Genomic DNA, 22,454 nt, shown 5'->3' with positions numbered 1-22,454 from the left:
TTGTTAGTACTTTATATTGTGGCAAATAAATTTACATGTTCGTTTGCTTATTTTACCCGTCTTTTAAGCTTAGGTTTCTATTTTCCTGTCGTCACAACATGCCTAAGGGGCGCAGACATATGACTGTCAGTTGGTATTGCCTTTTAATTTAATCAAAGTTTGTTACGAAGTGGAGCATATTTGATTGAGAATATTAGTTGATCAAGAAGGGAATTAAATACCATCTGTTCGATCACAAAGATTTTAATTTACAAAAATAAGTTACAAGGATTTGGTTACAAAGGCATCGAGCCTTTAGATGTCCATCAACTAGAGATTCTTGCATTCTATTATTTTACAAGCTCTCTTGCTTATTTTACCGCCCTTTTAAGCTTAGGTTTCTATTTTTCTATTATCGCACAAGGCGGAGACATATGACTGTTAGTTGGTGTTAATTTTTCATTTAATAAAAGTTTAGTGGAAAATATTTGATTTAAATATTAGTGAATACAAGGGAATTAAATACCCTTTGTTCGATTACAAAGATTAAATTTACAAACATAAGTTACAAGGATTGAGTCACAAAATCATGCAAGGCACTAGATATCTATCGCCTAAAGATTCTTCTATTCCTCTCACTTTCGATCCTTGTAATTAACTTACTCCTAATTACCTGAAAACACTTTTTAAAATACATTAGCTAAAGCTGGTGAATGATGCTCACAAACTCGAAAGAATTTTCATAAACCATTAAGACACAATCACCAATCCTTTCAACAAACTCAATATGCCTCATCCTGAGTCATCACTACTAAACATACACATAACGGTTTCTGAGGAGTTATGTGCCCTTATTGTCAACATCATTACAAAACGTTTAAGTTTTAACGACGACAAAAGTCGTTGCTAAAGCCCCAAATGTCGCCGCTAAAAGTACTAGCGACAACATGTTGCCGCTGTTGAGTTGCCGCTAGTTCTTAGTTGCTATTGATCATTTGTCACCACTAATAATGTCTCCGCTAAAAGGTGTGGTCACTAAAGTCAAATTCGTCGCTAATTAGTCACCGCTAATACTTTTCAGGCGAACTCCCGAAGAGTAATAGCACCGACTTTGTTGCTGCTAAAGGCATCTAACTTGTTTTTTAAAAAAAAGCTGGATTTTCCTTAACACTAAAAATACAACAAATATATGCAAGTTTTTCCGAACATGCATCATAACCATTGATATATATATATATATAGGGGTAAGTTCTAGTGAAAACACTTTTTAAAGAGAAAACTTAAAAACTCCTAAGAAACTATTTTTTAACTTAAAATTTTTTTTTTTAAGTTTCTTTTTTTTCCATTATTCTTATATGTTGTTATTGATTAAAAAAAAAAAACTTGTCAGTAACCTCATCGGTATAGTGCGCATGTGTAATAGTGTGTATTGCATATATGCAAAAGTGTTTGTATTGCATAGAATACAACCCTATTGCACATATTTGATACACGCTATTGTATATATGCAATATAAGACTAATACACACATCGAATACACATTAGTACGTATGTGTAATACAACATTAATGCACATGTGCACCATATCGACTTTTATTTTATTATTATTTTTTTTCCATATAATACAACACTACTACACATATACAATACACAAATATTGAATATATGCAATAAAACACTATTAAACTCAAAAGTACATAGTAATACACATGTGTAATACAACGCTATCGCATAGTAATACGTATGTGCATTACAACGGTTTTTTTTTATTTTTTTTTATTTTTTGAGTGAAATATAAGAAAATATAAGAATAATGGCTAAAACAGAATTTTGAAAATATTTTTTTATTTTTAATTAAAAATAATTCTTTAAAAGTTTTTAGGAGTTTTTTAGTTTTTTCTTTAAAGGTGAGTTTTCTTTTAATCCTCTCCCTATATATATATATATACATAAACATATATAACTGAAAATAAATACAAAAGCATGTTTAATCAGCGGCGGATCCAGCAATTTTTTGCCAGAGGGTTCACCGTTCGTATCGATTCAAAGGTCTGGTCGTTTTGACGGTTCGGGTCGTTCGATTTAGGTCATGGACATAAAAAAATATGACATAATAACTAAAAACAAAATCGTTATTAAAAATTAAAAAAGCACATAATATAAATACGATGGTCCTTTTGAATTAAAAAAGAAAATAACACTCTATAGTTGTTCTGTATGATTATTCATAACACTCGATAGTTGTTCTGTATGATTATTCATCTTTTAAAAACGTTGCATTACATCTTCAAACGCAACTTTTTGAAGGAGCTCCCTTTCAATGTAACAAATGCAAAAATTGTTCAAATACTCATCACTCATAATAAAAGACGATGTTTATTGTTTATGTTGCAACTAAAATAGTCATTGTAACCTTTTCAACTAAAATAGTCATTAAAATGATGAAAGCATATATTTACTGACTACAAATGCAAACACCACTTAATTAAATATAAGAAGATGTATATGTATATTTCATGAAATCAATTAAATTTGATTTCTATCGGGTGATGTTTTCTAAAACTTATACAACCAGTTAGAAAAGAAAATGAAATATAAAATTAGAAAAACTACTAAAACAGGGAATTGAACCCAGGTGCTTCATAAGAAAAGAGAGTTGCTTACCACCCGACCATGGTTCCACATTGTTAATTTTTCATTTACAATTTATATGTCGGTTCATTCTCATATTTTAAATAGACGTTCTGTGCAGGAAGTACTCCAGCCTCAAGATTTTGGTTCCTGCAAGTAATTCAGTCACCATATATAGGTCCATGTTTAATGCAAAACGCCTATCTTCAAAGTAACCTAAATCTTTTAAAATTAACTAGTTAGTATTAAAAATTGGATAGTATTTTATATTAAATAGGTTTTGTAACCCGTGCATTGCGCGGGAGATATTTTGGCCTCACGGGTTGCGAAACTGTGAAAAGAACCATATTGACCAAAAAAAAAAGAGATAAAAAAGAAAAAATAAAACCAATTTACTCAAATCGACATATCAGAATAGTCATTACAAAACAAAGAGGCTCAAAACACACAATACCTCATGGCCATTGCTAACAAACCAGACACCGCCAGCTAAAACCTTCCAACAAAAAATATAAACCGGAAAAGCTCCATTGAAACCGGTGATGCTAGACTGTCGCTATCTAGTCAAAAACAATACAAATCAGTGTCCTAATCACCTTAAACTAGTCAGGGTAAGTAGGGTGCAAACCACGAGGAGTATGTGGTCAGTGTAAAGCGAAACCGATTCCTAACATTATGAAGTGATTCAATTAACAAAGTGCTGATCACACTAGCAAACAGTTTGGTTTTCTAGTAAACGAACAAATAATCAAAGATTCAATCAGTCAACAAAGCAAATCACACACGGGAATCCAAGTGAGCAATCAAATAGCAATCTCATGCAACTTAACAGATAAACTATCCTATGTCAACTGCAGACTGACTAACCGGTTAAACCTTAGGCATCCATGCTCGCTAACACACGGCACTGGTTATCAAACGGTCTCTGTCAGTGTGACTCAACTAAGGGCAAACATATGTTTTCTTGCTATTAACATGTCAAAACAATCCTATAAGCAATTATCATAGCAACTGGCACACTAATCGTTCTGATCAAAATAAACCTAAACTGACGTTGTGCACAACAATACTAGACATCAATACTCATAGATTAACATCAAAATAATTACAATCAATCGTTCTAGTACAGGAGAAAATAACTGAAAGATTACAAACTATATATCCCGGGTATCACTCGAAGGATCTAGCCGCGTCTCGGCATCTCTTGGGATTCGGTTATGATGGATAGGATCATGCACGGGACCTTGAGACGATTGGAAGTGATGGTTCTCCTCTCTTCTGCTCTGAAAATCGCCTGGATAGTGAATGATGGCGTCTAAGGTCGTCCAAACGAAATAAAACATCAAACCCTAACTTTCCCGACTATAGGGACCATCGCGTAGCGCGATGGACATATTCCTATTCCATCGCGCTACGCGATGGAATATAACCTCATATTTGGATTCTTCTCGTCGAGAAACTCAAAATTCATATATTATGGGTCCCGTAACTCATTTTCTAGCCCAGGATATGCTTGTTTTACTTCATGGTCGCTTTTTGTGAACACATCTTGTTCAGTTTTAGCATCGGCTTTAGGTTTCTCATTCAAACTCTTCCCAAACCCTTCTAACACTTCCAAAGACTTCAAGTTATGCTCCGGTCATCTCAAGATATCATTCCATGCTCGTACAAGTCTCCAATTTAGCATCTTTAACGATCAATGACCTGAAAAACAAAAGCACGTATGAAGTCCAAAGTTCTAACAATATACTAAACAAAACTACATAATTAACACACTATCTATATACAAAATACCCGAACATCACATCCCACACTTATCTTTTGCTTGCCCTCAAGCAAAACTCTAAGGTAAACATCAACCTCCATCATAGGTATATTAATTATCACCATTAATACTAGCAAGGTTTAAGGTCATACCCAGTTTCCCAGACTGACACTTTCTAGATTGACAACCCACAAATAAAGTTAATGTTACAATAAAACTTTAGAACCGCCTAGACAAGTTACTTTGTTTCCGGTTAGGGCATACATGTTCATACCTCTCACACTATCAACACTCCTCTCGGTTTAATATCTGTACTAGCAAAAGATGTGCTAGTATATGTCTCTGCCCTCAAAATACCTAATATGAGTTACAACTTAATAAGCTTGCCGGTCAGTCTTATCTCCACCCATTAACCACCGGTTGCATAAAGACTCGGACTAAGGGTTTTGCTGAGGATTAGGTTTGGGTGCGGATTAGGCTTATTTAGTGACTCGGGTGGATGAAACCCTGTTAAACAAACCAATATACAGACTCACGAATACAAACGAACTAATTACACAATCAACTGCTATTTACATACTCAACTGCTAATAACAACTGAAATACTAAACTGATAATTTCTTTTTGTCTTTTTGCTGATTTTTCAGATTTTTTTTTAAACTAATAATTACAACTCAGACTTTATAACTTTTCAACTCGTCTGACTAAATACCACTCGATATATATACGACTCGATAACAAACTGGATTTCATTACACGGGTTAAAATAAAATAAAGGCCAAGGCTGCAATGGTGTGTAATGTTCAGTTTAGCAAACGAAAAAGGATAAGGTCCAAACGGGCTCCTAAGGGATAATGTCGGGTAAGGAATTTATTTAGTGAGGAAATATGTACGGAACGGGTTTTCTAAAGTCCTAATCTCCATACAGGTAGTGGTATTAAGATCTTGAAAAGCATGTGACAAGCAAGTTCTAATTCTGTAAAACATACCGGTTTCCCTCAATAAATGACAAGACATGTTTTATATTTACTATATAATATGTGTATTAAGTATATGGGCTAATCTCACAATATGTCTGGAAATAAAGACTGCCGATATGAAACATGTATACCCGTCCCCTTGACTCGTTATCCCCGCCTAAACGATTCCATTTTCAACTTCTCATTTTAAAAACATTTGTCAGGAAAACTATCAAGAAGCTGAAAACCAACCATGACCAAAGACCTCTAACTTGGCATTAATAGCAATAACTAACAGTTAATAACTTAGGTTTCTGAATACTCTTCGAGGTACTATCGGGCTAAAATTTTCAATTTCCCTCATCCCCACACTTGAGGTTGACATTGTCCTCAATGTTAAAATTTTAAAATAATTAACGAACATTTGAGGGACGAGGTTGAAATTGAATGTTTAACAATTTAAAAATCAGGCTCTAATGTGATAGTTCTAACACAAAAATCTACAATTACACTCTCAACATGTAAACTAAAATAAAAAAATAGATTATGAAACTGCAATCACCTGATATGGCTAATAAGACAATACTAAAAAAAATGGCTCGCAAACCCTTGTGAAAAATCGTCTTCTCCAAAGACTAAAACTGAATCAACAAAATCTTAAAACGTGTAGAAGCAAGCTTCTCACCGTGTGTAAGACATAGGTCTTTTAAGAATTTTGCAAAAAATGAAGTGTTAGTTCATTTTATTAAAATTTATTACCGAGCCGAATTATTTAAGTTTCATAATAAATTTTGTTAAATGAGTTAAAATGTTAAAAGACCTAACTCACTTTCGTAGGAATCACGGCTGCATTTAGCTTATGCAACAAGCCCTTTAAACCCCCCGGTAGCCCGGGTGGACGAGTGAGGTCTCGTGAGGGTTTATAGTGAACTACACCCACAAAGTTCCAATACAACAAAATATACACGTACCTGGATTAACCACAGCAAAAAAGAACATGAAAGCACTTTGGGTAGCTTAACTGAAACCTCGTTTTCAGACATAACTTTACCGCACACATCAAAATCCCAACTTTTTCCTTGCGGTATCCCCACACTTAGCTTTTGCTATGATGGTACACTTGAAATACAATTAGTAATATAAAAAAAATGCAAACTAAAAATATACAAAATGTACAATTACCACCCTTTTGAAAATTTTATGATATTCAAGGTGGGCGGCTGGCCCGTTTCCATGCAGCCTTCTCGTTACATAAAAGCTCATCCTCAAGAGGTTGCTCCCAATCTTTTAACACACCAGAAACCGGCCCAAACATTTCCAACCTCCATTCTAAATCAAATTCAGGTGGTTTCTTTACCTCTTTCCTTTTCATATTCTTTCTCTTTCTTGTTGCTACTTCCTTATTATCTCTAACTCCATGCAATATCTCATTCCGTCCTTTCACCTTCATGCTACCATTTAGCTTATTCCTGTCAGTCACAAAACATTTCTCTTTTGTGTGATCCTTTCTCAAGGATTCACACTTGTCAACAAAAGGGTTAGTAGCATTTCCAAATAATGATAACTGTTTATCACGATTCCCACACTTAATTCCCAAAACGCCCTTAGCACAATCAATTACCGCATGTGCTGTGGCAAGGAATGGCCTACCCAGTACGACTGAAGATTGTGTATGATTTCCTTTAGCATAATCGAGTACAAGAAAGACAACTGGGTAGGAAAATTCATCCACCTGGACCATTACATTAGTAGCCATGCCGCGAGGAAGTGTATGAGTTTGATCTGCCAACACCACGGTGGTGTTTACCCTTTCTAGCGGGCCAAATTCATACTAATCATATAAACTACCGGGCATGATACTAACACATGCTCCAAGATCTAGAAGTGCCCAATCAGTTTTAAATTCCCCAATTTGAATTGATAAAAATGGCACTCCCAGGTCTTGGAGTTTACCTGAGGTAGTATTATCCTCCACCTCCTCATTTCTGTTGTTGGTCAATTTACCATTTAAATAGTTTTCACAAGTACAATTTTCACAAAAAGACGTTTCATTCGTTTTTAGTTTCGATTCATTTTGGAAAATTGTTTTCTTTTGACCAACATAATTATTCTCATCACTAAACTCTTTCACCACCCCTTCAAAAACTGTGGTGGTGCATCAACTTCAACACTAGTAATTTCAAAATGAGGTAAAAGACTTACCGCATTGATGTACACATTGTTTCCTTTCTTTGAACTTGAACTGAAGTGTTGCGGGTTTACTGTGGTATCGCTCGGTAACTGACCCGCGTTTTTCTAAAATCTCGCCACATTTTCTGCAAGTTGACCAATCTGTTTCGACATCGCCTCTGAAGACTTATCTCTCAACTCGAACTGTTTCTGCATCTCTTTCTGATTATCTGTCACCAACTTCAACAACGCATCTAACTTCGAATGTACCAACTCATTTGAATTACCTGAGTTACCCTTCTGCTGGTCCTCATTCTGATTAACGGATGAACTGTTACCCCAGTAAACATCTCTGTTATACTCCCGACTGCTATTCTGATTGTATGAACCCTACTGATAACCGCCCTGACGGTAGCTGTTCTGCTGTCGGTTTTGACTAGACCCCTGAAAGTTCAGATTTGACTGACCCGCGGCGTTCCCGTAACTGAAGTTCGGGTGGTTTCTCAGGCCCGGGTGATAGGTGTTTGAATTAAACCCTGGCATTTGGAATCCCCGTACGCATAACTAACCTCCTCCTCGTCGGGATACTCGTCCTCATCAAACTCGGGGCAATTTTCTATCTTATGCCCCAACTCACCAGACTCTGCACAAACCGGGAACTTCACCCCGACTTTACCAACCTCTTTCTTTTTCTCTCGTCTATAACCCGCGAGTTCTCTTTCCAACTCTACAATTCTCTCTAATTCACTCGAGGCTGATTTAATTGATCTGGTGACCACCTGTTTCCGTCTTCGTTCTGCAGCTTCCTCTGACTTGGAGTCTTCACACATAAACTCCAAAAAATCCCAGTCATCCTCCTCAGGCTGATTAAACAACTGACCATTACAAGAAGCCTTCAAATATTTTCTGTCCTCATATGTCAACCCGTCAATAAAAAACTTAACCAATTCCCATAACTCGATCTGATGGTGTGGGAACTTCCTAATCATTTCCTTATAACGAGTAAAGGACTCATGAAATAACTCACTCGGTAACTGTGAAAAATGTCGAATCTCCATTCGGGCCTCGATGGTCTTTGACTGTGAATAATACTCGTTAAGGAAAACCTGCTGCATCTTACCCCAGCTCTCAATATTGTGCATCGGTAGCGAGTTAAACCAGTGTTTTTCTTTGTCTTTTAGTGAAAACTGGAACAACCGCAACCGAACCTCATCCTAATCGTATGTACCGTCACCGCTAGACCCGCAAATAGCTGAAAAATCTGACAAGTGTGAATACGGGTCTTCAGATCCCAGTCCGTGAAAGTGGGGAACTATGTTAATATAGGACGGACGAGATTTGAATGTCGGTTGTCCCCGTATGTGAACCTGTGTGACAATCGGTGAGGCACCATCTGAAATAGCCGGTCTGAACTGACTATTAACACCCTGAACCGGAGGCCCATAATTCCTTCTTCTGGCCCTCGGTTCCTCAAAAGCTGGTCGGTTAACTTGAATTGGATGTCTTCGTTCCTCCCGATATCTTCCAACTCCATCTCTGTCTCGGTTTATGTTCCTCCACCTGTCACCTCTCACCCTGACCAGTTCCTCAACCTCCACAACCTCTTCAACATGCAAACCCGCGTCTTCATTTCTCGGTTCAAACCCGTTATTCCTTCTAATTCTCCAATCATCCCCATTACTGCCTTCATTCCTCAGTTCCCATTCCTCCTCATCTCCCTCTTCTTCATATTCAATATGAATACTGACATGGTCAAAATCTCGAATAATCGGCTGTCGGTGACGAGGGGTATTGTTCGGGGCTGATGGCCCGGGTTTGTCATGGTTTCGGTTTCGGTTTCTGGATTGTCGGGCTGAATTTTGGGGTTGCTGATTTGTGTTTATTGGTGGTAACTAGTCATTAGTGGGTGGATTTTGGTTATTCGGTGGGTTAGGCTCGGGTTGGAAAATATTGATCTCGGGTGGTGGGTTTTGGTTTTAATTCTGGTTTTGGTTCTGACCTTCCGTGTCTGGCTGCCTGATCTGAGCTCGGTTCTGCCGAGCTAAACGTTCAATCTCTGGCTCATAAATCAATGGAGAACCTTTTCTTGAATTGCGGGTATGCATAAACCTGTTACCTGCACAACTAACACACCCCGTATAAAACGGGAAAATAAAACTAAACTAAATTAAACTAAACTAAACAAAGAAATAAATTAATCACAAAAACATTGAGCGCACTAACTCCCTGGCAATGGCGCCATTTTGATGCTACACTGTCGCTATCTAGTCAAAAACAATATAAATCAGTGACCTAACCACCTTAAACTAGTTAGGGTAAGTAGGGTGTCGAACCACGAGGAGTATGTATCTGCTAAAGATTCTTCTATTCCTCTCACTTTCAATCCTTGTAATTAACTTACTCCTAATTACTTGAAAACACTTTTTAAAATACATTAGCTAAAGCTGGTGAATGATGCTTACAGACTCGAAAGAATTTTCATAAACCATTAAGACACAATCACCAATCCTTTCAACAAACTCAGTATGCCTCATCCTGAGTCATCACTACTAAACATACACATAACGGTTTCTGAGGAGTTATGTGCCCTTATTGTCAACATCATTACAAAACGTTTAAGTTTTAACGACGACAAAATTCGTTGCTAAAGCCCCAAATGTAGCCGCTAAAAGTACTAGCGACAACATGTCGCCGCTGTTGAGTTGCCGCTAGTTCTTAGTTGCTATTGATGATCTGTCACCACTAATAATGTCTCCGCTAAAAGGTGTGGTCACTAAAGTCAAATTCGTCGCTAATTAGTCACCGCTAATACTTTTCCGGCGAACTCCCAAAGAGTAATAGCACCGACTTTGTCGCTGCTAAAGGCATCTGACTCGTTTTATAAAAAAATCTGGATTTTCCTTAACACTAAAAACACAACAAATATATGCAAGTTTTTCCGAACACGCGTCATAACTATATATATATATATATATATATATATATATATGTATAGGGGTGGGTTCTAGTAAAAACTCCTCTTAAAGAGAAAACTTAAATACTCATAAAAACTTCTAAAAAACTATTTTTAACTTTTTTTAAAATTTTTTTGTAGTTTCTTTTTTTCCATTATTTTTATATATTGTTATTGGTTCAAAAAAAAAAAATAACTTGTGGATAACCTCGTTGGTATAGTGCGCATGTGTAATTGTATGTATTGCATATATGCAAAAGTGTTTGTATTGCATATAATACAACACTATTGCACATATTTGATACACACTATTTTATATATGCAATATAAGACTAATAGACACATCGAATACACATTAGTACATATGTGTAATACAACATTAACGCACATGTGCACCACATCGGATTTTATTTTATTATTATTTTTTTTCTATATAATACAACACTACTACACATATACAATACACAAATATTGAATATATGCAATAAAACACTATTAAACTCAAAAGTACATAGTAATACACATGTGTAATACAACGGTATCGCATAGTAATACGTATGTGCATTATAACAGTTTTTTTTTATTTTTTATTTTTTTTATTTTTTGAGTGAAATATAAGAAAATATAAGAATAATGGCTAAAACAGAATTTTAAAAATATTTTTTTATTTTTAATTAAAAATAATTCTTTAAAAGTTTTTAGGAGTTTTTTAGTTTTCTTTTTAAAGGTGAGTTTTCTCTTGATCCTCTCCCTATATATATATATATATATATATATATAGACAGACATAAACATACATAACTGACAATAAATACAAAAGCATGTTTAATCAGCAGCGGATCCAGCAATTTTTTGCCAGTGGGTTCATCGTTTTGACGGTTCGGGTCGTTCGGTTTAGGTCATGGACATAAAAAAATATGACATAATAACTAAAAACAAAATCGTTATTAGAAATTAGAAAACACATAATATAAATACGATGGTCTTTTTGAATTAAAAAAGAAAATAACACTCTATAGTTGTTCTGTATGAGTTTTCATCTTTTAAAAATGTTGCATTACATCTTCGACCGCAACTTTTTGAAGGAGCTCCCTTTCAATGTAACAAATGCAAAAAATTTTCAAATAATCATCACTCATAATGAAAGGCAATGTTTATTGTTTATGTTGAAACTAAAATAGTCATTAAAATGATGAAAACATATATTTACTGACTACAAATGCAAACACCACTTAATTAAATATAAGAAGATGTATATGTATATTTCATGAAATCAATTAAATTTGATTTCTATCGGGTGATGTTTTCTAAAACTTATACAACCAGTTAGAAAAGAAAATGAAATATAAAATTAGAAAAACTACTAAAACAGGGAATTGAACCCAAGTTGCTTCATAAGAAAAGATAGTTGCTTACCACCCGACCATGGTTCCACATTGTTAATTTTTCATTTACAATTTATATGTCGATTCATTCTCATATTTTAAATAGACGTTCTGTGCAAGAAGTACTCCAGCCTCAAGATTTTGGTTTCTGCAAGTAATTCAGTCACCATATATAGGTCCATGTTTAATGCAAAACGCCTATCTTCAAAGTAACCTAAATCTTTTAAAATTAACTAGTTAGTATTAAAAATTGGATAGTATTTTATATTAAATAGGCTTTGTAACCCGTGCATTGCGCGGGAGATATTTTGACCTCACGGTTGCGAAACTATGAAAAGAACCATATTGACCCAAAAAAAAGAGATAACAAAGAAAAAATAAAACCAATTTACTCAAATCGACATATCAGAATAGTCATTACAAAACAAAGAGGCTCAAAACAAACAATTCCTCATGTCCATTGCTAACAAACCACACACCGCCAGCTAAAACCTTCCAACAAAATAAATAAACCGGAAAAGCTCCATTGCAACCGGTGATGCTAGACCGTCGCTATCTAGTCAAAAACAATACAAATAAGTGTCCAAATCACCTTAAACTAGTCAGGGTAAGTAGGGTGTCGAACCACGAGGAGTATGGGGTCAGTGTAAAGTGAAACCAATTCCAAACATTATGAAGTAATTCAATTAACAAAGTGCTGATCACACTAGCAAACAGTTTGGTTTTATAGTAAACGAACAAATAATCAAAGATTCAATCAGTCAACAAAGCAAATCACACTCGGGAATTCAAGTGAGCAATCAAATAGCAATCTCATGCAACTTAACAGATAAACTATCCTATGTCAACTGCAGACTGACTAACCGGTTAAACCTTAGGCATCCATGCTCGCTAACACACGGCACTGGTTATCAAACGGTCTCTGTCAGTGTGACTCAACTAAGGGCAAACATATGTTTTCTTGCTATTAACAGGTCAAAACAATCCTATAAGCAATTATCATAGTAACTGGCACACTAATCGTTCTGATCAAAATAAACCTAAACTGACGTTGTGCGCAACAATACTAGACATCAATACTCATAGATTAACATCAAAATAATTACAATCAATCGTTCTAGTACAGGAGAAAATAACTGAAAGATTACAAACTATATATCCCGGGTATCACTCGAAGGATCTAGCCGCGTCTCGGCATCTCTCGGGCTTCGGTTATAATGGATAGTATCATGCACGGGACCTTGAGACGATTGGAAGTGATGGTTCTCCTCTCTTCTTCTCTGAAGATCACCTGGATAGTGAATGATGGCGTCTAGGGTCGTCCAAACGAAATAAAACATCAAACCCTAACTTTCCCGACTACAGGGACCATCGCGTAGCGCGATGGCCATATGCCCATTCCATCGTGCTACACGATGGAATATAACCTCATATTTGGATTCTTCTCGTCGAGAAACTCAAAATTCATATATTATGGGTCCCGTAACTCATTTTCTAGCCCAGGATATGCTTGTTTTACTTCATGGTCGCTTTTTGTGAACACATCTTGTTCAGTTTTAGCATCGGCTTTATGTTTCTCATCCAAACTCTTCTCAAATCCTTCTAACACTTCCAAAGACTTCAAGTTATGCTCCGGTCATCTCGAGATATCATTCCATGCTCGTTAAAGTCTCCAATCCGTAGTTAGGGTTTTACTTTCGTTTTCTTGTTTTTCTCTGTAATCAATCACAATAGTCTGTAATTTCAATTCGTGATAATAATAGTAGTGTTGATTGTTCTTGATATTGATTCATTGATCCAATTTCATAACAATTGGTATCAGAGCCTGATGGTTGGGTAAAAGTTGGTTTATTTTATATATTAATTAGTTAATTTTAGTTAAATAATCGAATGAACATTGGTACTTCAAGCATTGTTATGTGTTTTCAGGACATTGGAAGCTTTAGAGCTTAACGAGGATATTTACGAGCTTTGAATGAAGATCGAGAAGTGAGAGATTGGACGTGCACGCATCACGAGGCATTCAAGAAGATTAAATAAAAAAAATCTAAAGTTTTACATCTTCGCGATACGCGAAGATGCAAAGAACGGCAACTTCGCGATACGCGAAGTTGCAGAAATTAGGCCGCGACTATTTTGTCCTTCGCGATACGCGAAGAAGCGCGCCTATCATCTTCGCGATACACGAAGATGCTTAAGTCGGCCAAAAATTTAGGTTTGCCTTATATAAACCTCTTAACCTCCCCAATCGGTTTTTGATGACTTCCAAAGGCAAAAGAGGCTGCTTAGGACGATTTTCCACCATTCCAAGGCTTCCGGTTCATCTCGGGTTTGCATGTTCATCAAGATAAGTGATATAATCAATATGTCGATGCTTGGCTAAGTTTTTGTTCGTTCTATGCTAAGGTTTTGTGTGAAATACTGTTATGATCATATTCTTATGCTTAATCGTTATAGCTTGATTGATTTTATATGAATTTGTCTTGCTTTATTAGTTATTTGGTTGATTAAAGTTTGTGTTTGCGATTATTGAGTTGTGTAACGTTTGTTTGGTTGTTCACCAACATTTAGGGTTTAAGCTGTTGTGTCATTGAACTAAAATCATCAAACCTTATCATTGAGTTTGTTTTCCTAGACATAGATTTGACAATTGTGGAGTCCGGGTTCATTTGTGTCAACAATTCGGCTAGGGTATCGTTTATCATCATAAATCAAACCATAGGACTAGCAATTATTATAGCACCAAAGACGAGAGAATATGTGATTAACGCATGGAACACATAACCCGAACCTAGAATGAATGCTTTTCATTAATATTATTTACAAATCGTTTTTAAGTAATTATTTAGTTTTAATTAATCTTTTTCTAAAAACCGCTTGACATCGTCTGTCCGACTTAGTTTAATAATTAAATTAGTAGTATTAAAATTAGCACTTTCCTTGAGTCCCTGAGGAGACGACCTACTTACCCGTACTTATTATAGGTATTTAAGTCTTAAAATTAATTGTTTGAGTAGACCGTGACAGCCTATGTCAGAGCCTCATTGGCTCGAATCTAAAGAAATTGATCATTTGTTCCGCTGAAGTCAATCAAGATGGTGTCAACGAAGTTCGAATTGGAGAAATTCGATGGTAAGAATGATTTCTCGCTCTAGATGGTGAAAATGAGGGCTCTACTGGTTCAACAAGGTATCTCCGATGCCTTGTCAGGAGAGCCAAACATGCCAAAAGGGTTTACAGATGAAGAAAAGAAAGATATCTTAGAGAAGGCACATTCAACAATCATTTTAAGCCTCGGTGATCGTGTTCTTCGTGAAGTCTCAAAGGAAATCACGGCGACTGGAGTTTGGGCAAAACTTGAAACCCTGTACATGACCAAATCACTAGCAAATAGGCTATATTTGAAGAAAAGACTCTACACTTTCCAAATGACTTCGGGTAAGTCATTAGAAAGTCATACTAATGAATTCAACAAAATAATTCTTGATCTAGAGAATATTGAAGTTGAATTAGAAGATGAAGATCAGGCAATCATCTTTCTCTCATCTTTGCCTTCAACCTATGAACATTTTGTGGATACTCTCATGTATGGGAGGGATACACTATCCATGGAAGATGTTCTTGCTGCCCTAAATTCCAAAGAACTGAATAAAAGGGTGGAAACTCAAGAAGATATGGGTGATGGCTTATTTGTAAGAGGAAGACTAGAACAGAGGAGTCAAAGAACAAAAGGTGCAGGAAGGTCTAAGTCAAAACCAAAAAGAATCATGAGGTGTTTTATTTGTAATTCGGATAAACACTAAAAGAGGGATTGTCCTGAAAGAAATAAGAAGAAGAAAGCAGAAGGTTCTTCTAAGCCTCAAGGTAACAATGTAGATGATCCTTTGGATGGTTATGACAGTGCAGATGTATGTGTAGTATCTAAGGATAGTTGTAATGGTGGTTGGATTATGGATTCAGGGTGTTCATACCATAGGACACCTAATAGAGAATGTTTTAAGGATTTGAAATTAGAGGATCTTAGGGTAGTAAAGCTAGGTGATGATAGAACATGCTCCATTAAGGGACATGGTATTGTAGCTTTAAGTTTGGATAATGGAACAGAGGTTGAGTTAACCAATGTTAGGTATATCCCATCATTAACCAAAAATTTAATTTCCTTTGGTACATTTGAAAGAAATGGATATGGTGTGAGTTTGAAGAATGGCAAAGCCAGGGTGATAAAGGGCTCAATGGTTGTAACGTATGGATCCAAAGGGGAAAATAGCATCTATGTTTTAGATGGGACTGCAATATTGGGGATTGTTTCAGTTGCTAAGGGCAAAACAGTCAATATTGCAAAATTGTGGCATAATAGGCTTCGCCATGTAAGTGAAATGGGCCCGATGGAACTAAAGTAGCAAGAGGTAATAAAAGATCTTGTACGTTGTGATGTAGGATCTTGTGAAAACTGTATTTTAGGTAAAGCTAAAAGGGTTAGTTTTCCTAAAGGGATACATAAGTCCAAAGGAGTATTGGATTATGTACATGCTGATTGTTAAGGACCTACAAAACATAAGTCTTTAGGTGGAGTTTCTTATTTTCTTTCTATCATTGATGATTATTCATGAAGAGTATGGGTATATATTCTAAAGAATAAGTCTGATGCCTTTAGTATGTTCAAAGATTGGGAAATTTTAGTTGAAACACAGAAAGAAAGAAGAGTTAAGAAACTAAGAACTGACAATGGATTAGAATTCTGTAGTGGTGAGTTTAATAACTACTGTAAGGACAGAGGAATAGCAAGGCATTTAACCATTCCTGGAACTCCTCAGCAGAATGGATTAGTAGAAAGAATGAACAGGACTTTACTTGAAAGGGTTAGATGTACGTTGATATCTGCAGGGATGCCCAAAGGGTTTTGGGCAGAAGCTGTGAAGACTGCAGCATATCTAGTTAATAGGACTCCATCTAGTGCAATAGATATGATGGTTCCTACGGAGAAATGGTCTGGTGTTAAAACTGATTATAGTAATTTAAAGACTTTTGGCTGCTTGGCTTACTCACATATTAGCCAAGGAAAACTGGAACCAAGAGCTGTTAAATGTGTGATGATTGAATATCCTGACGAAGTTAAAGGATATAAACTATGGAGACTTGATGGTGAAGGACCCAGGGTTATAGTCAGTAGAAATGTTGTGTTTCAAGAAGATGTTATTTACAAAGATGTTATTAAGGGGTCAACTGGTGAAAGTAAGATTGATCAAAGGGTTCAAGTTGAGGTGGAGCCCATTAAAGAAGTATATGAACATGGAAGTGCAGTTAGTTCTACTGAAAATGAAGACAGGGGTAATTCTTGAAATATGAGTCAGACAGGGTATAGTTTGGCTAGAGATAGAGAAAGAAGGCATGTAATTCCTCCTTTAAGATACAGAGATGTTGATGATATATCAGCATTTGTACTTAGTGTGGCACAAGAGGAAAGTTTAACTAAACCATTGTCATATTCTGAAGCAATAAATTCAATAGACAAGGATAAATGGTTGCAAGCTATGAATGAAGAAATGAATTCTTTGAATAAGAATGGGACTTGGTTATTGGTTGATAAGCCTGAGAAACAAAGATTTGTATCCTGCAATTGGATTTACAAGATCAAGGAAGGAATGCCAGGAAAGCAGCCTAGGTATAAAGAAAGGCTAGTAGCAAAGGGATTCTCACAGAAGGCTGGTATAGATTATAATAAGATCTATTCACCTGTTGTGAGATTGCAGATTCTATTGGGTTAATATTGGCATTAACAGCTCAAGAAGATTATGAACTGGAACAACTTGATGTAAAGACAACATTTTTTCATGGAAATTTGGAAGAAAAGATATATATGCATCAACCACAAGGTTTTGAGGTTGAGGGGCAAAACGGGAAAGTTTGTTTGTTGTTAAGATCTTTATATGGGTTAAGGCAGTCGCCTAGGCAACGGTATTTGAGCTTTGATCAATACATGGTGACTAACGGTTTTAATAGAAGTAAGTTTGATATCTGTGTTTACTTCAAAGAGTATAAAGATGGTCAGTATGTCTATCTATTGCTGTATGTAGATGACATGTTGGTTGCTTGTAAAGACAAACAAGTAATTCAAGATACTAAAGATTTGTTAAAAAGGGAATTTGACATGAAAGAGCTTGGTGAAGCAAAAAGGATTTTGGGTATGGAGATTACCAGAAACAGAGATCAAGATTTGTTATACTTGACTCAGAATGCTTATACTAATAAGGTATTGTCAAATTGTGCTATGAGTCATTGTAAAGCAGTTAGTACTCGATTAGCTACTCATTTTAAACTTTCTGATAAGGACAGTCCTGTATCAGAAGAGGATGAAGTTTTTATGAGTAATATGCCTTATGCTAATGTTGTAGGGAGTTTGATGTATCTTATGGTATGTACTAGGCCTGACTTGGGATATGCAGTTAGTCTAGTTAGTAGATATATTTCAAAGCCTGGTAAGAGTCATTGGGAGGCTGTAAAATGGATATTGAGGTATTTGCAGGGTTTCAAAGGTGTTGGTTTAATTTTTGGAAAAGGTTCTATTGATAAAGGGGTTGATGGATATGCAGACTCAGACGTTGCTAAAGATCTGGATAATGGTAAGCCTATGACAAGTTATGCTTTTACAGTTTGGGGATCTTTGATTAGTTGGAAAGCTTCCTTACAGAAGATTGTAGCTCTTTCTACCACAAAGGCTGAGTATGTAGCTCTTACTGAAGCAGTTAAAGTAGCATTGTGGCTTAAAGGTTTTATTTCTGAGCTGAGGGGTAGTTTGGTCTAACCGATAGTTTTTTGTGATAATCAGGGTGCAGTGCAGTTTACAAAGAATGTAGTTTATCATGAAAGAACTAAACATATAAATGTTAAGTTTCATTTTATAAGGGATATTGTTAGAGCAAAAGAAGTGATGATTAAAGAAGTAGATACAATGGAAAATGGTGCTGACATGTTTACTAAGGTGTTGCCAGGTTCAAAGTTTCAATTTTGTTTAGATCTTTTAAACATTGGAGAGCATTGATGACAAGGTAGAGATTGTTAAGAGTTGTGTCATAAATGTATTGGGCAGGTGTGTCATAAACTTAAGAATTGTGTTATAAATGTATTGGGTAGGTGTGTAACTTTTCTATAGTTCAGGGACTGATGTTGTTAATAGTGTAATTAAGTTTGTTATAGCTGTTAGAGGTTGATAAAAGGGGGCTAATCACGTAGTTAGGGTTTTACTTTCGTTTTCTTGTTTTTCTCTGTAATCAATCACAATAGTCTGTAATTTCAATTCATGATAATAATAGTAGTGTTGATTGTTCTTGATATTGATTCATTGATCCAATTTCATAACAAAAAGATTGCTAGAAACATATTTTGTACAAATCCGTCCATAATTTTAAGGTCACAAAACTAAAATTCTTATTATGTTAGTGTCAGACACAAAAATGCAGTTAGTCTTCACTATAAAGAAGTCAAAGAACTCATGTACAAAAGAAAAGGTTCAAGAACTTAATGGGAAGTAATTATACTATTTCTAACATAGTGATATAAAATTTAAATCCAAAAGGCATGACGGTTTTACCATTTCTAGTGATAAAAAATTGTTTATCAAATGGCAAATATGACTTCCTCTTATTTAGATTACTTAATTCCCTACAAATCAAATGCACAACATCAACGTGAGTTAACTCATTCTTGCTTTTACAGATCAGACAACTGTTGATAGAAGCTTTAGATAGAGCTCATTATAAGGAAAATATATAAGTTTTTATATAAAAAAAAATGCTAGAAAAGAGGGTAAATACAGAAATTTTAAAAAAAAAAAATTGAGAATAGGTGTAGATTTCAAATGAATTTGATTAGAAACTATAAAAGTAATGACCTTTAATACTTTTGGGCATGTAATACCGTATACTAAGATTCACAATTTTAGATATGAAGAATTAATACAGAAATCAATAACGTAACAACAAATAAACAGAAAACGGTATAGAAAATCTCAAAACTAATTATGTGTTTTTTGACTACCACGTACTTACACATAATAATTACAGCAAGAACCAAACTAAGAGAATAGAAATTTATACTTATATCATTGTTTATGATTGTTTACACTCGTTAGTTTAGGCTATGAGTAATGGTTAATGTCCTTTAAGAGGCATTTTCCGTTGTATAATTATCACCTTTTATAATTAAAAAAAAGCTTGTGAAATGGATATATAATATCTCTTAATACTCTTCAATTATTTACCACTTAAAGACACATATGAGTTTTATTGTAAAAACGCCCAAGCCTTTATAACGTCACATAATGCCCTGGGAGATGATGCACGGGCTTTATCTATCCATAAAACGCTCCTATAATGCCCCAATTAGGTGAGTGAAGAATAAACGTATGGTTAGCTTTTTGTATGTTAGTTTTGCTCCTATAATGCCCCAATTAGGTGAGTGAAGAATAAACGTATGGTTAGCTTTTTGTATGTTAGTTTCATGTTGTGTGGTGAATTTGAGTATCTAGCCGCTTGCCATTGCCTTTGTATTTTAGAAAGAATATATATACACAATTTTCAATTCTCATGTGTTCATCTCATTAAACGGGTTATAACATCTCATTAAATTAAAAATTAATCTTACCAATTATTTGATGTAAAAATCCTATAAAATAGGGATATACTAAAATTTAATATCCAAATTAAAAAGAAAAAGATATTATTTATAATTACTAAACAATTTTATAGTAAAAAACATAAGCGGGTCATGGGTCACCAAATCCAAATAGCTTTTAAACTGGTTATAACATATTATTTATTTATGAAACTCTTTCATCATCAAACCCTAAGTATATTATTAACTTTCTTACAATAAAGAAAATTAAAATCCAAAAAATAAATATTAAAAAACAAAAAATGTAAAACAATCATTCTCTCAAGCCATCAGATTTCTTTATTTGTAAATGAAGGTTTCTCACGCATTTGACCTGAATTCACGGGTAAAGGTCTCACGAAACCCAGATAGCTCTTTAAGAGTGATAACATCTCATTATATTAAAAATTAATCTCATAAAATATTTGATATAAAAATCTTATAAAATATGGATATACTAAAAATTAATATTCTATTTTATTTAAAAAAAAAGATATTATCTATAATTAAGAAACAATTTTAGAATAAAGAAAATAAACGGGTAATGAGTATCACCAAACCCAGATAGCTTTTAAACCGGATTATAACATATCATTTATTTGTGAAACCATTTTATCATCAAGCCTCAAGTATATTAATTATTAACTTTCTTATAATAAATAAAAATTAAAATCCAAACATACATATATAAATATTAAAAACGAATCATGTAAAACAACCCCCGTAATACGGGGGATAAAATCTAGTAATATATATAAACGAAAACCCTAAAATCTTATGTGTCGTGATGTGGTCGCTCCCTCCTTTTATGGAAGCCACTAGATTGCTTGATTTGTAGCTAGAGGCCTCTCATTGATTTAACCCAAATTCATGGGTATGGGTCTTAGCAAAGCCAGATAGCACTTAAACAGGTTATAACATCTCATTAAATTAAAAATTAATCTTACCAATTATTTGATATGAAAATCCAATAAAATAGGGATATACTAAAATTTAAGATTCAATTTAAAAATAAAAAGATATTATTAATAATTAATAAAAAAATTTATAGTAAAAAAAGTGGGTCATGGGTCACCAAATCCAGATAGCTTTTAAATGGGTTATAGTGTATCATTTATTTATGAAACCCTTTTATTATCAAACCCTAAGTATATTATTAACTTTCTTATAATAAATAAAATTAAAATATAAAAAATAAATATTAAGAGACGAAAAATGTAAAACAACCAATCTCTTAAGCCATCAGATTGCTTTATTTGTAAATAAAAGTTTCCCACGCATTTGACCCGAATTCACGGGTAAATGTCTCAACAAACCCAGATAGCTCTTAAACGAGTTATAACATCTCACTATATTAAAAATTAATCTCATCTAATATTTGATATGAAAATCCTATAAAATAGGGATATACTAAAAATTAATATCCTATTTTATTTAAAAAAGATAGTATTTATAATTAAAAAACAATTTTATAATAAAGAAAATAAACGAGTAATGTATATCACCAAACCCAGATAGCTTTTAAACCGGATTATAACATATCATTTATTTGTGAAACCATTTTATCATCAAACCTCAAGTATATTAATTATTAACTTTCTTGCAAAAAATAATTAAAATCCAAATATACATATATAAATATTAAAAACGAATAATGTAAGATAACCCCCGTAATACGGGGGATAAAATCTAGTGTATATATATATATATATATTTATAGGATTAGGTTCATTTCAGAAGTGATTCTTATAACAAGAAGTGCAAGAAGTGATCTCAACCATTAGATTATTAATCAATGGTTGAAACATTATTGCATTTATTGTAATTAATAAAATTTGAAAGACATTATAATAAATATGAAAAGGTTAGTTTAGGTAGAATAAAATAATTAATTAATCAATTTATCTCATCTATCCCTAAATAAAAGTTCAAAGCACAAATATTATAAAGTTATAATTTGTAAG

The sequence above is a fragment of the Bidens hawaiensis genome, unplaced genomic scaffold (genome assembly GCF_021521415.1).
Source record: "Bidens hawaiensis isolate Kalapana, Puna unplaced genomic scaffold, B.hawaiensis_p1.1 tig00002717_1, whole genome shotgun sequence".
NCBI lineage: Eukaryota > Viridiplantae > Streptophyta > Magnoliopsida > Asterales > Asteraceae > Bidens > Bidens hawaiensis.
The sequence above is the reverse complement of the archived record's forward strand: the minus strand, read 5'-3'. Positions refer to the sequence as shown.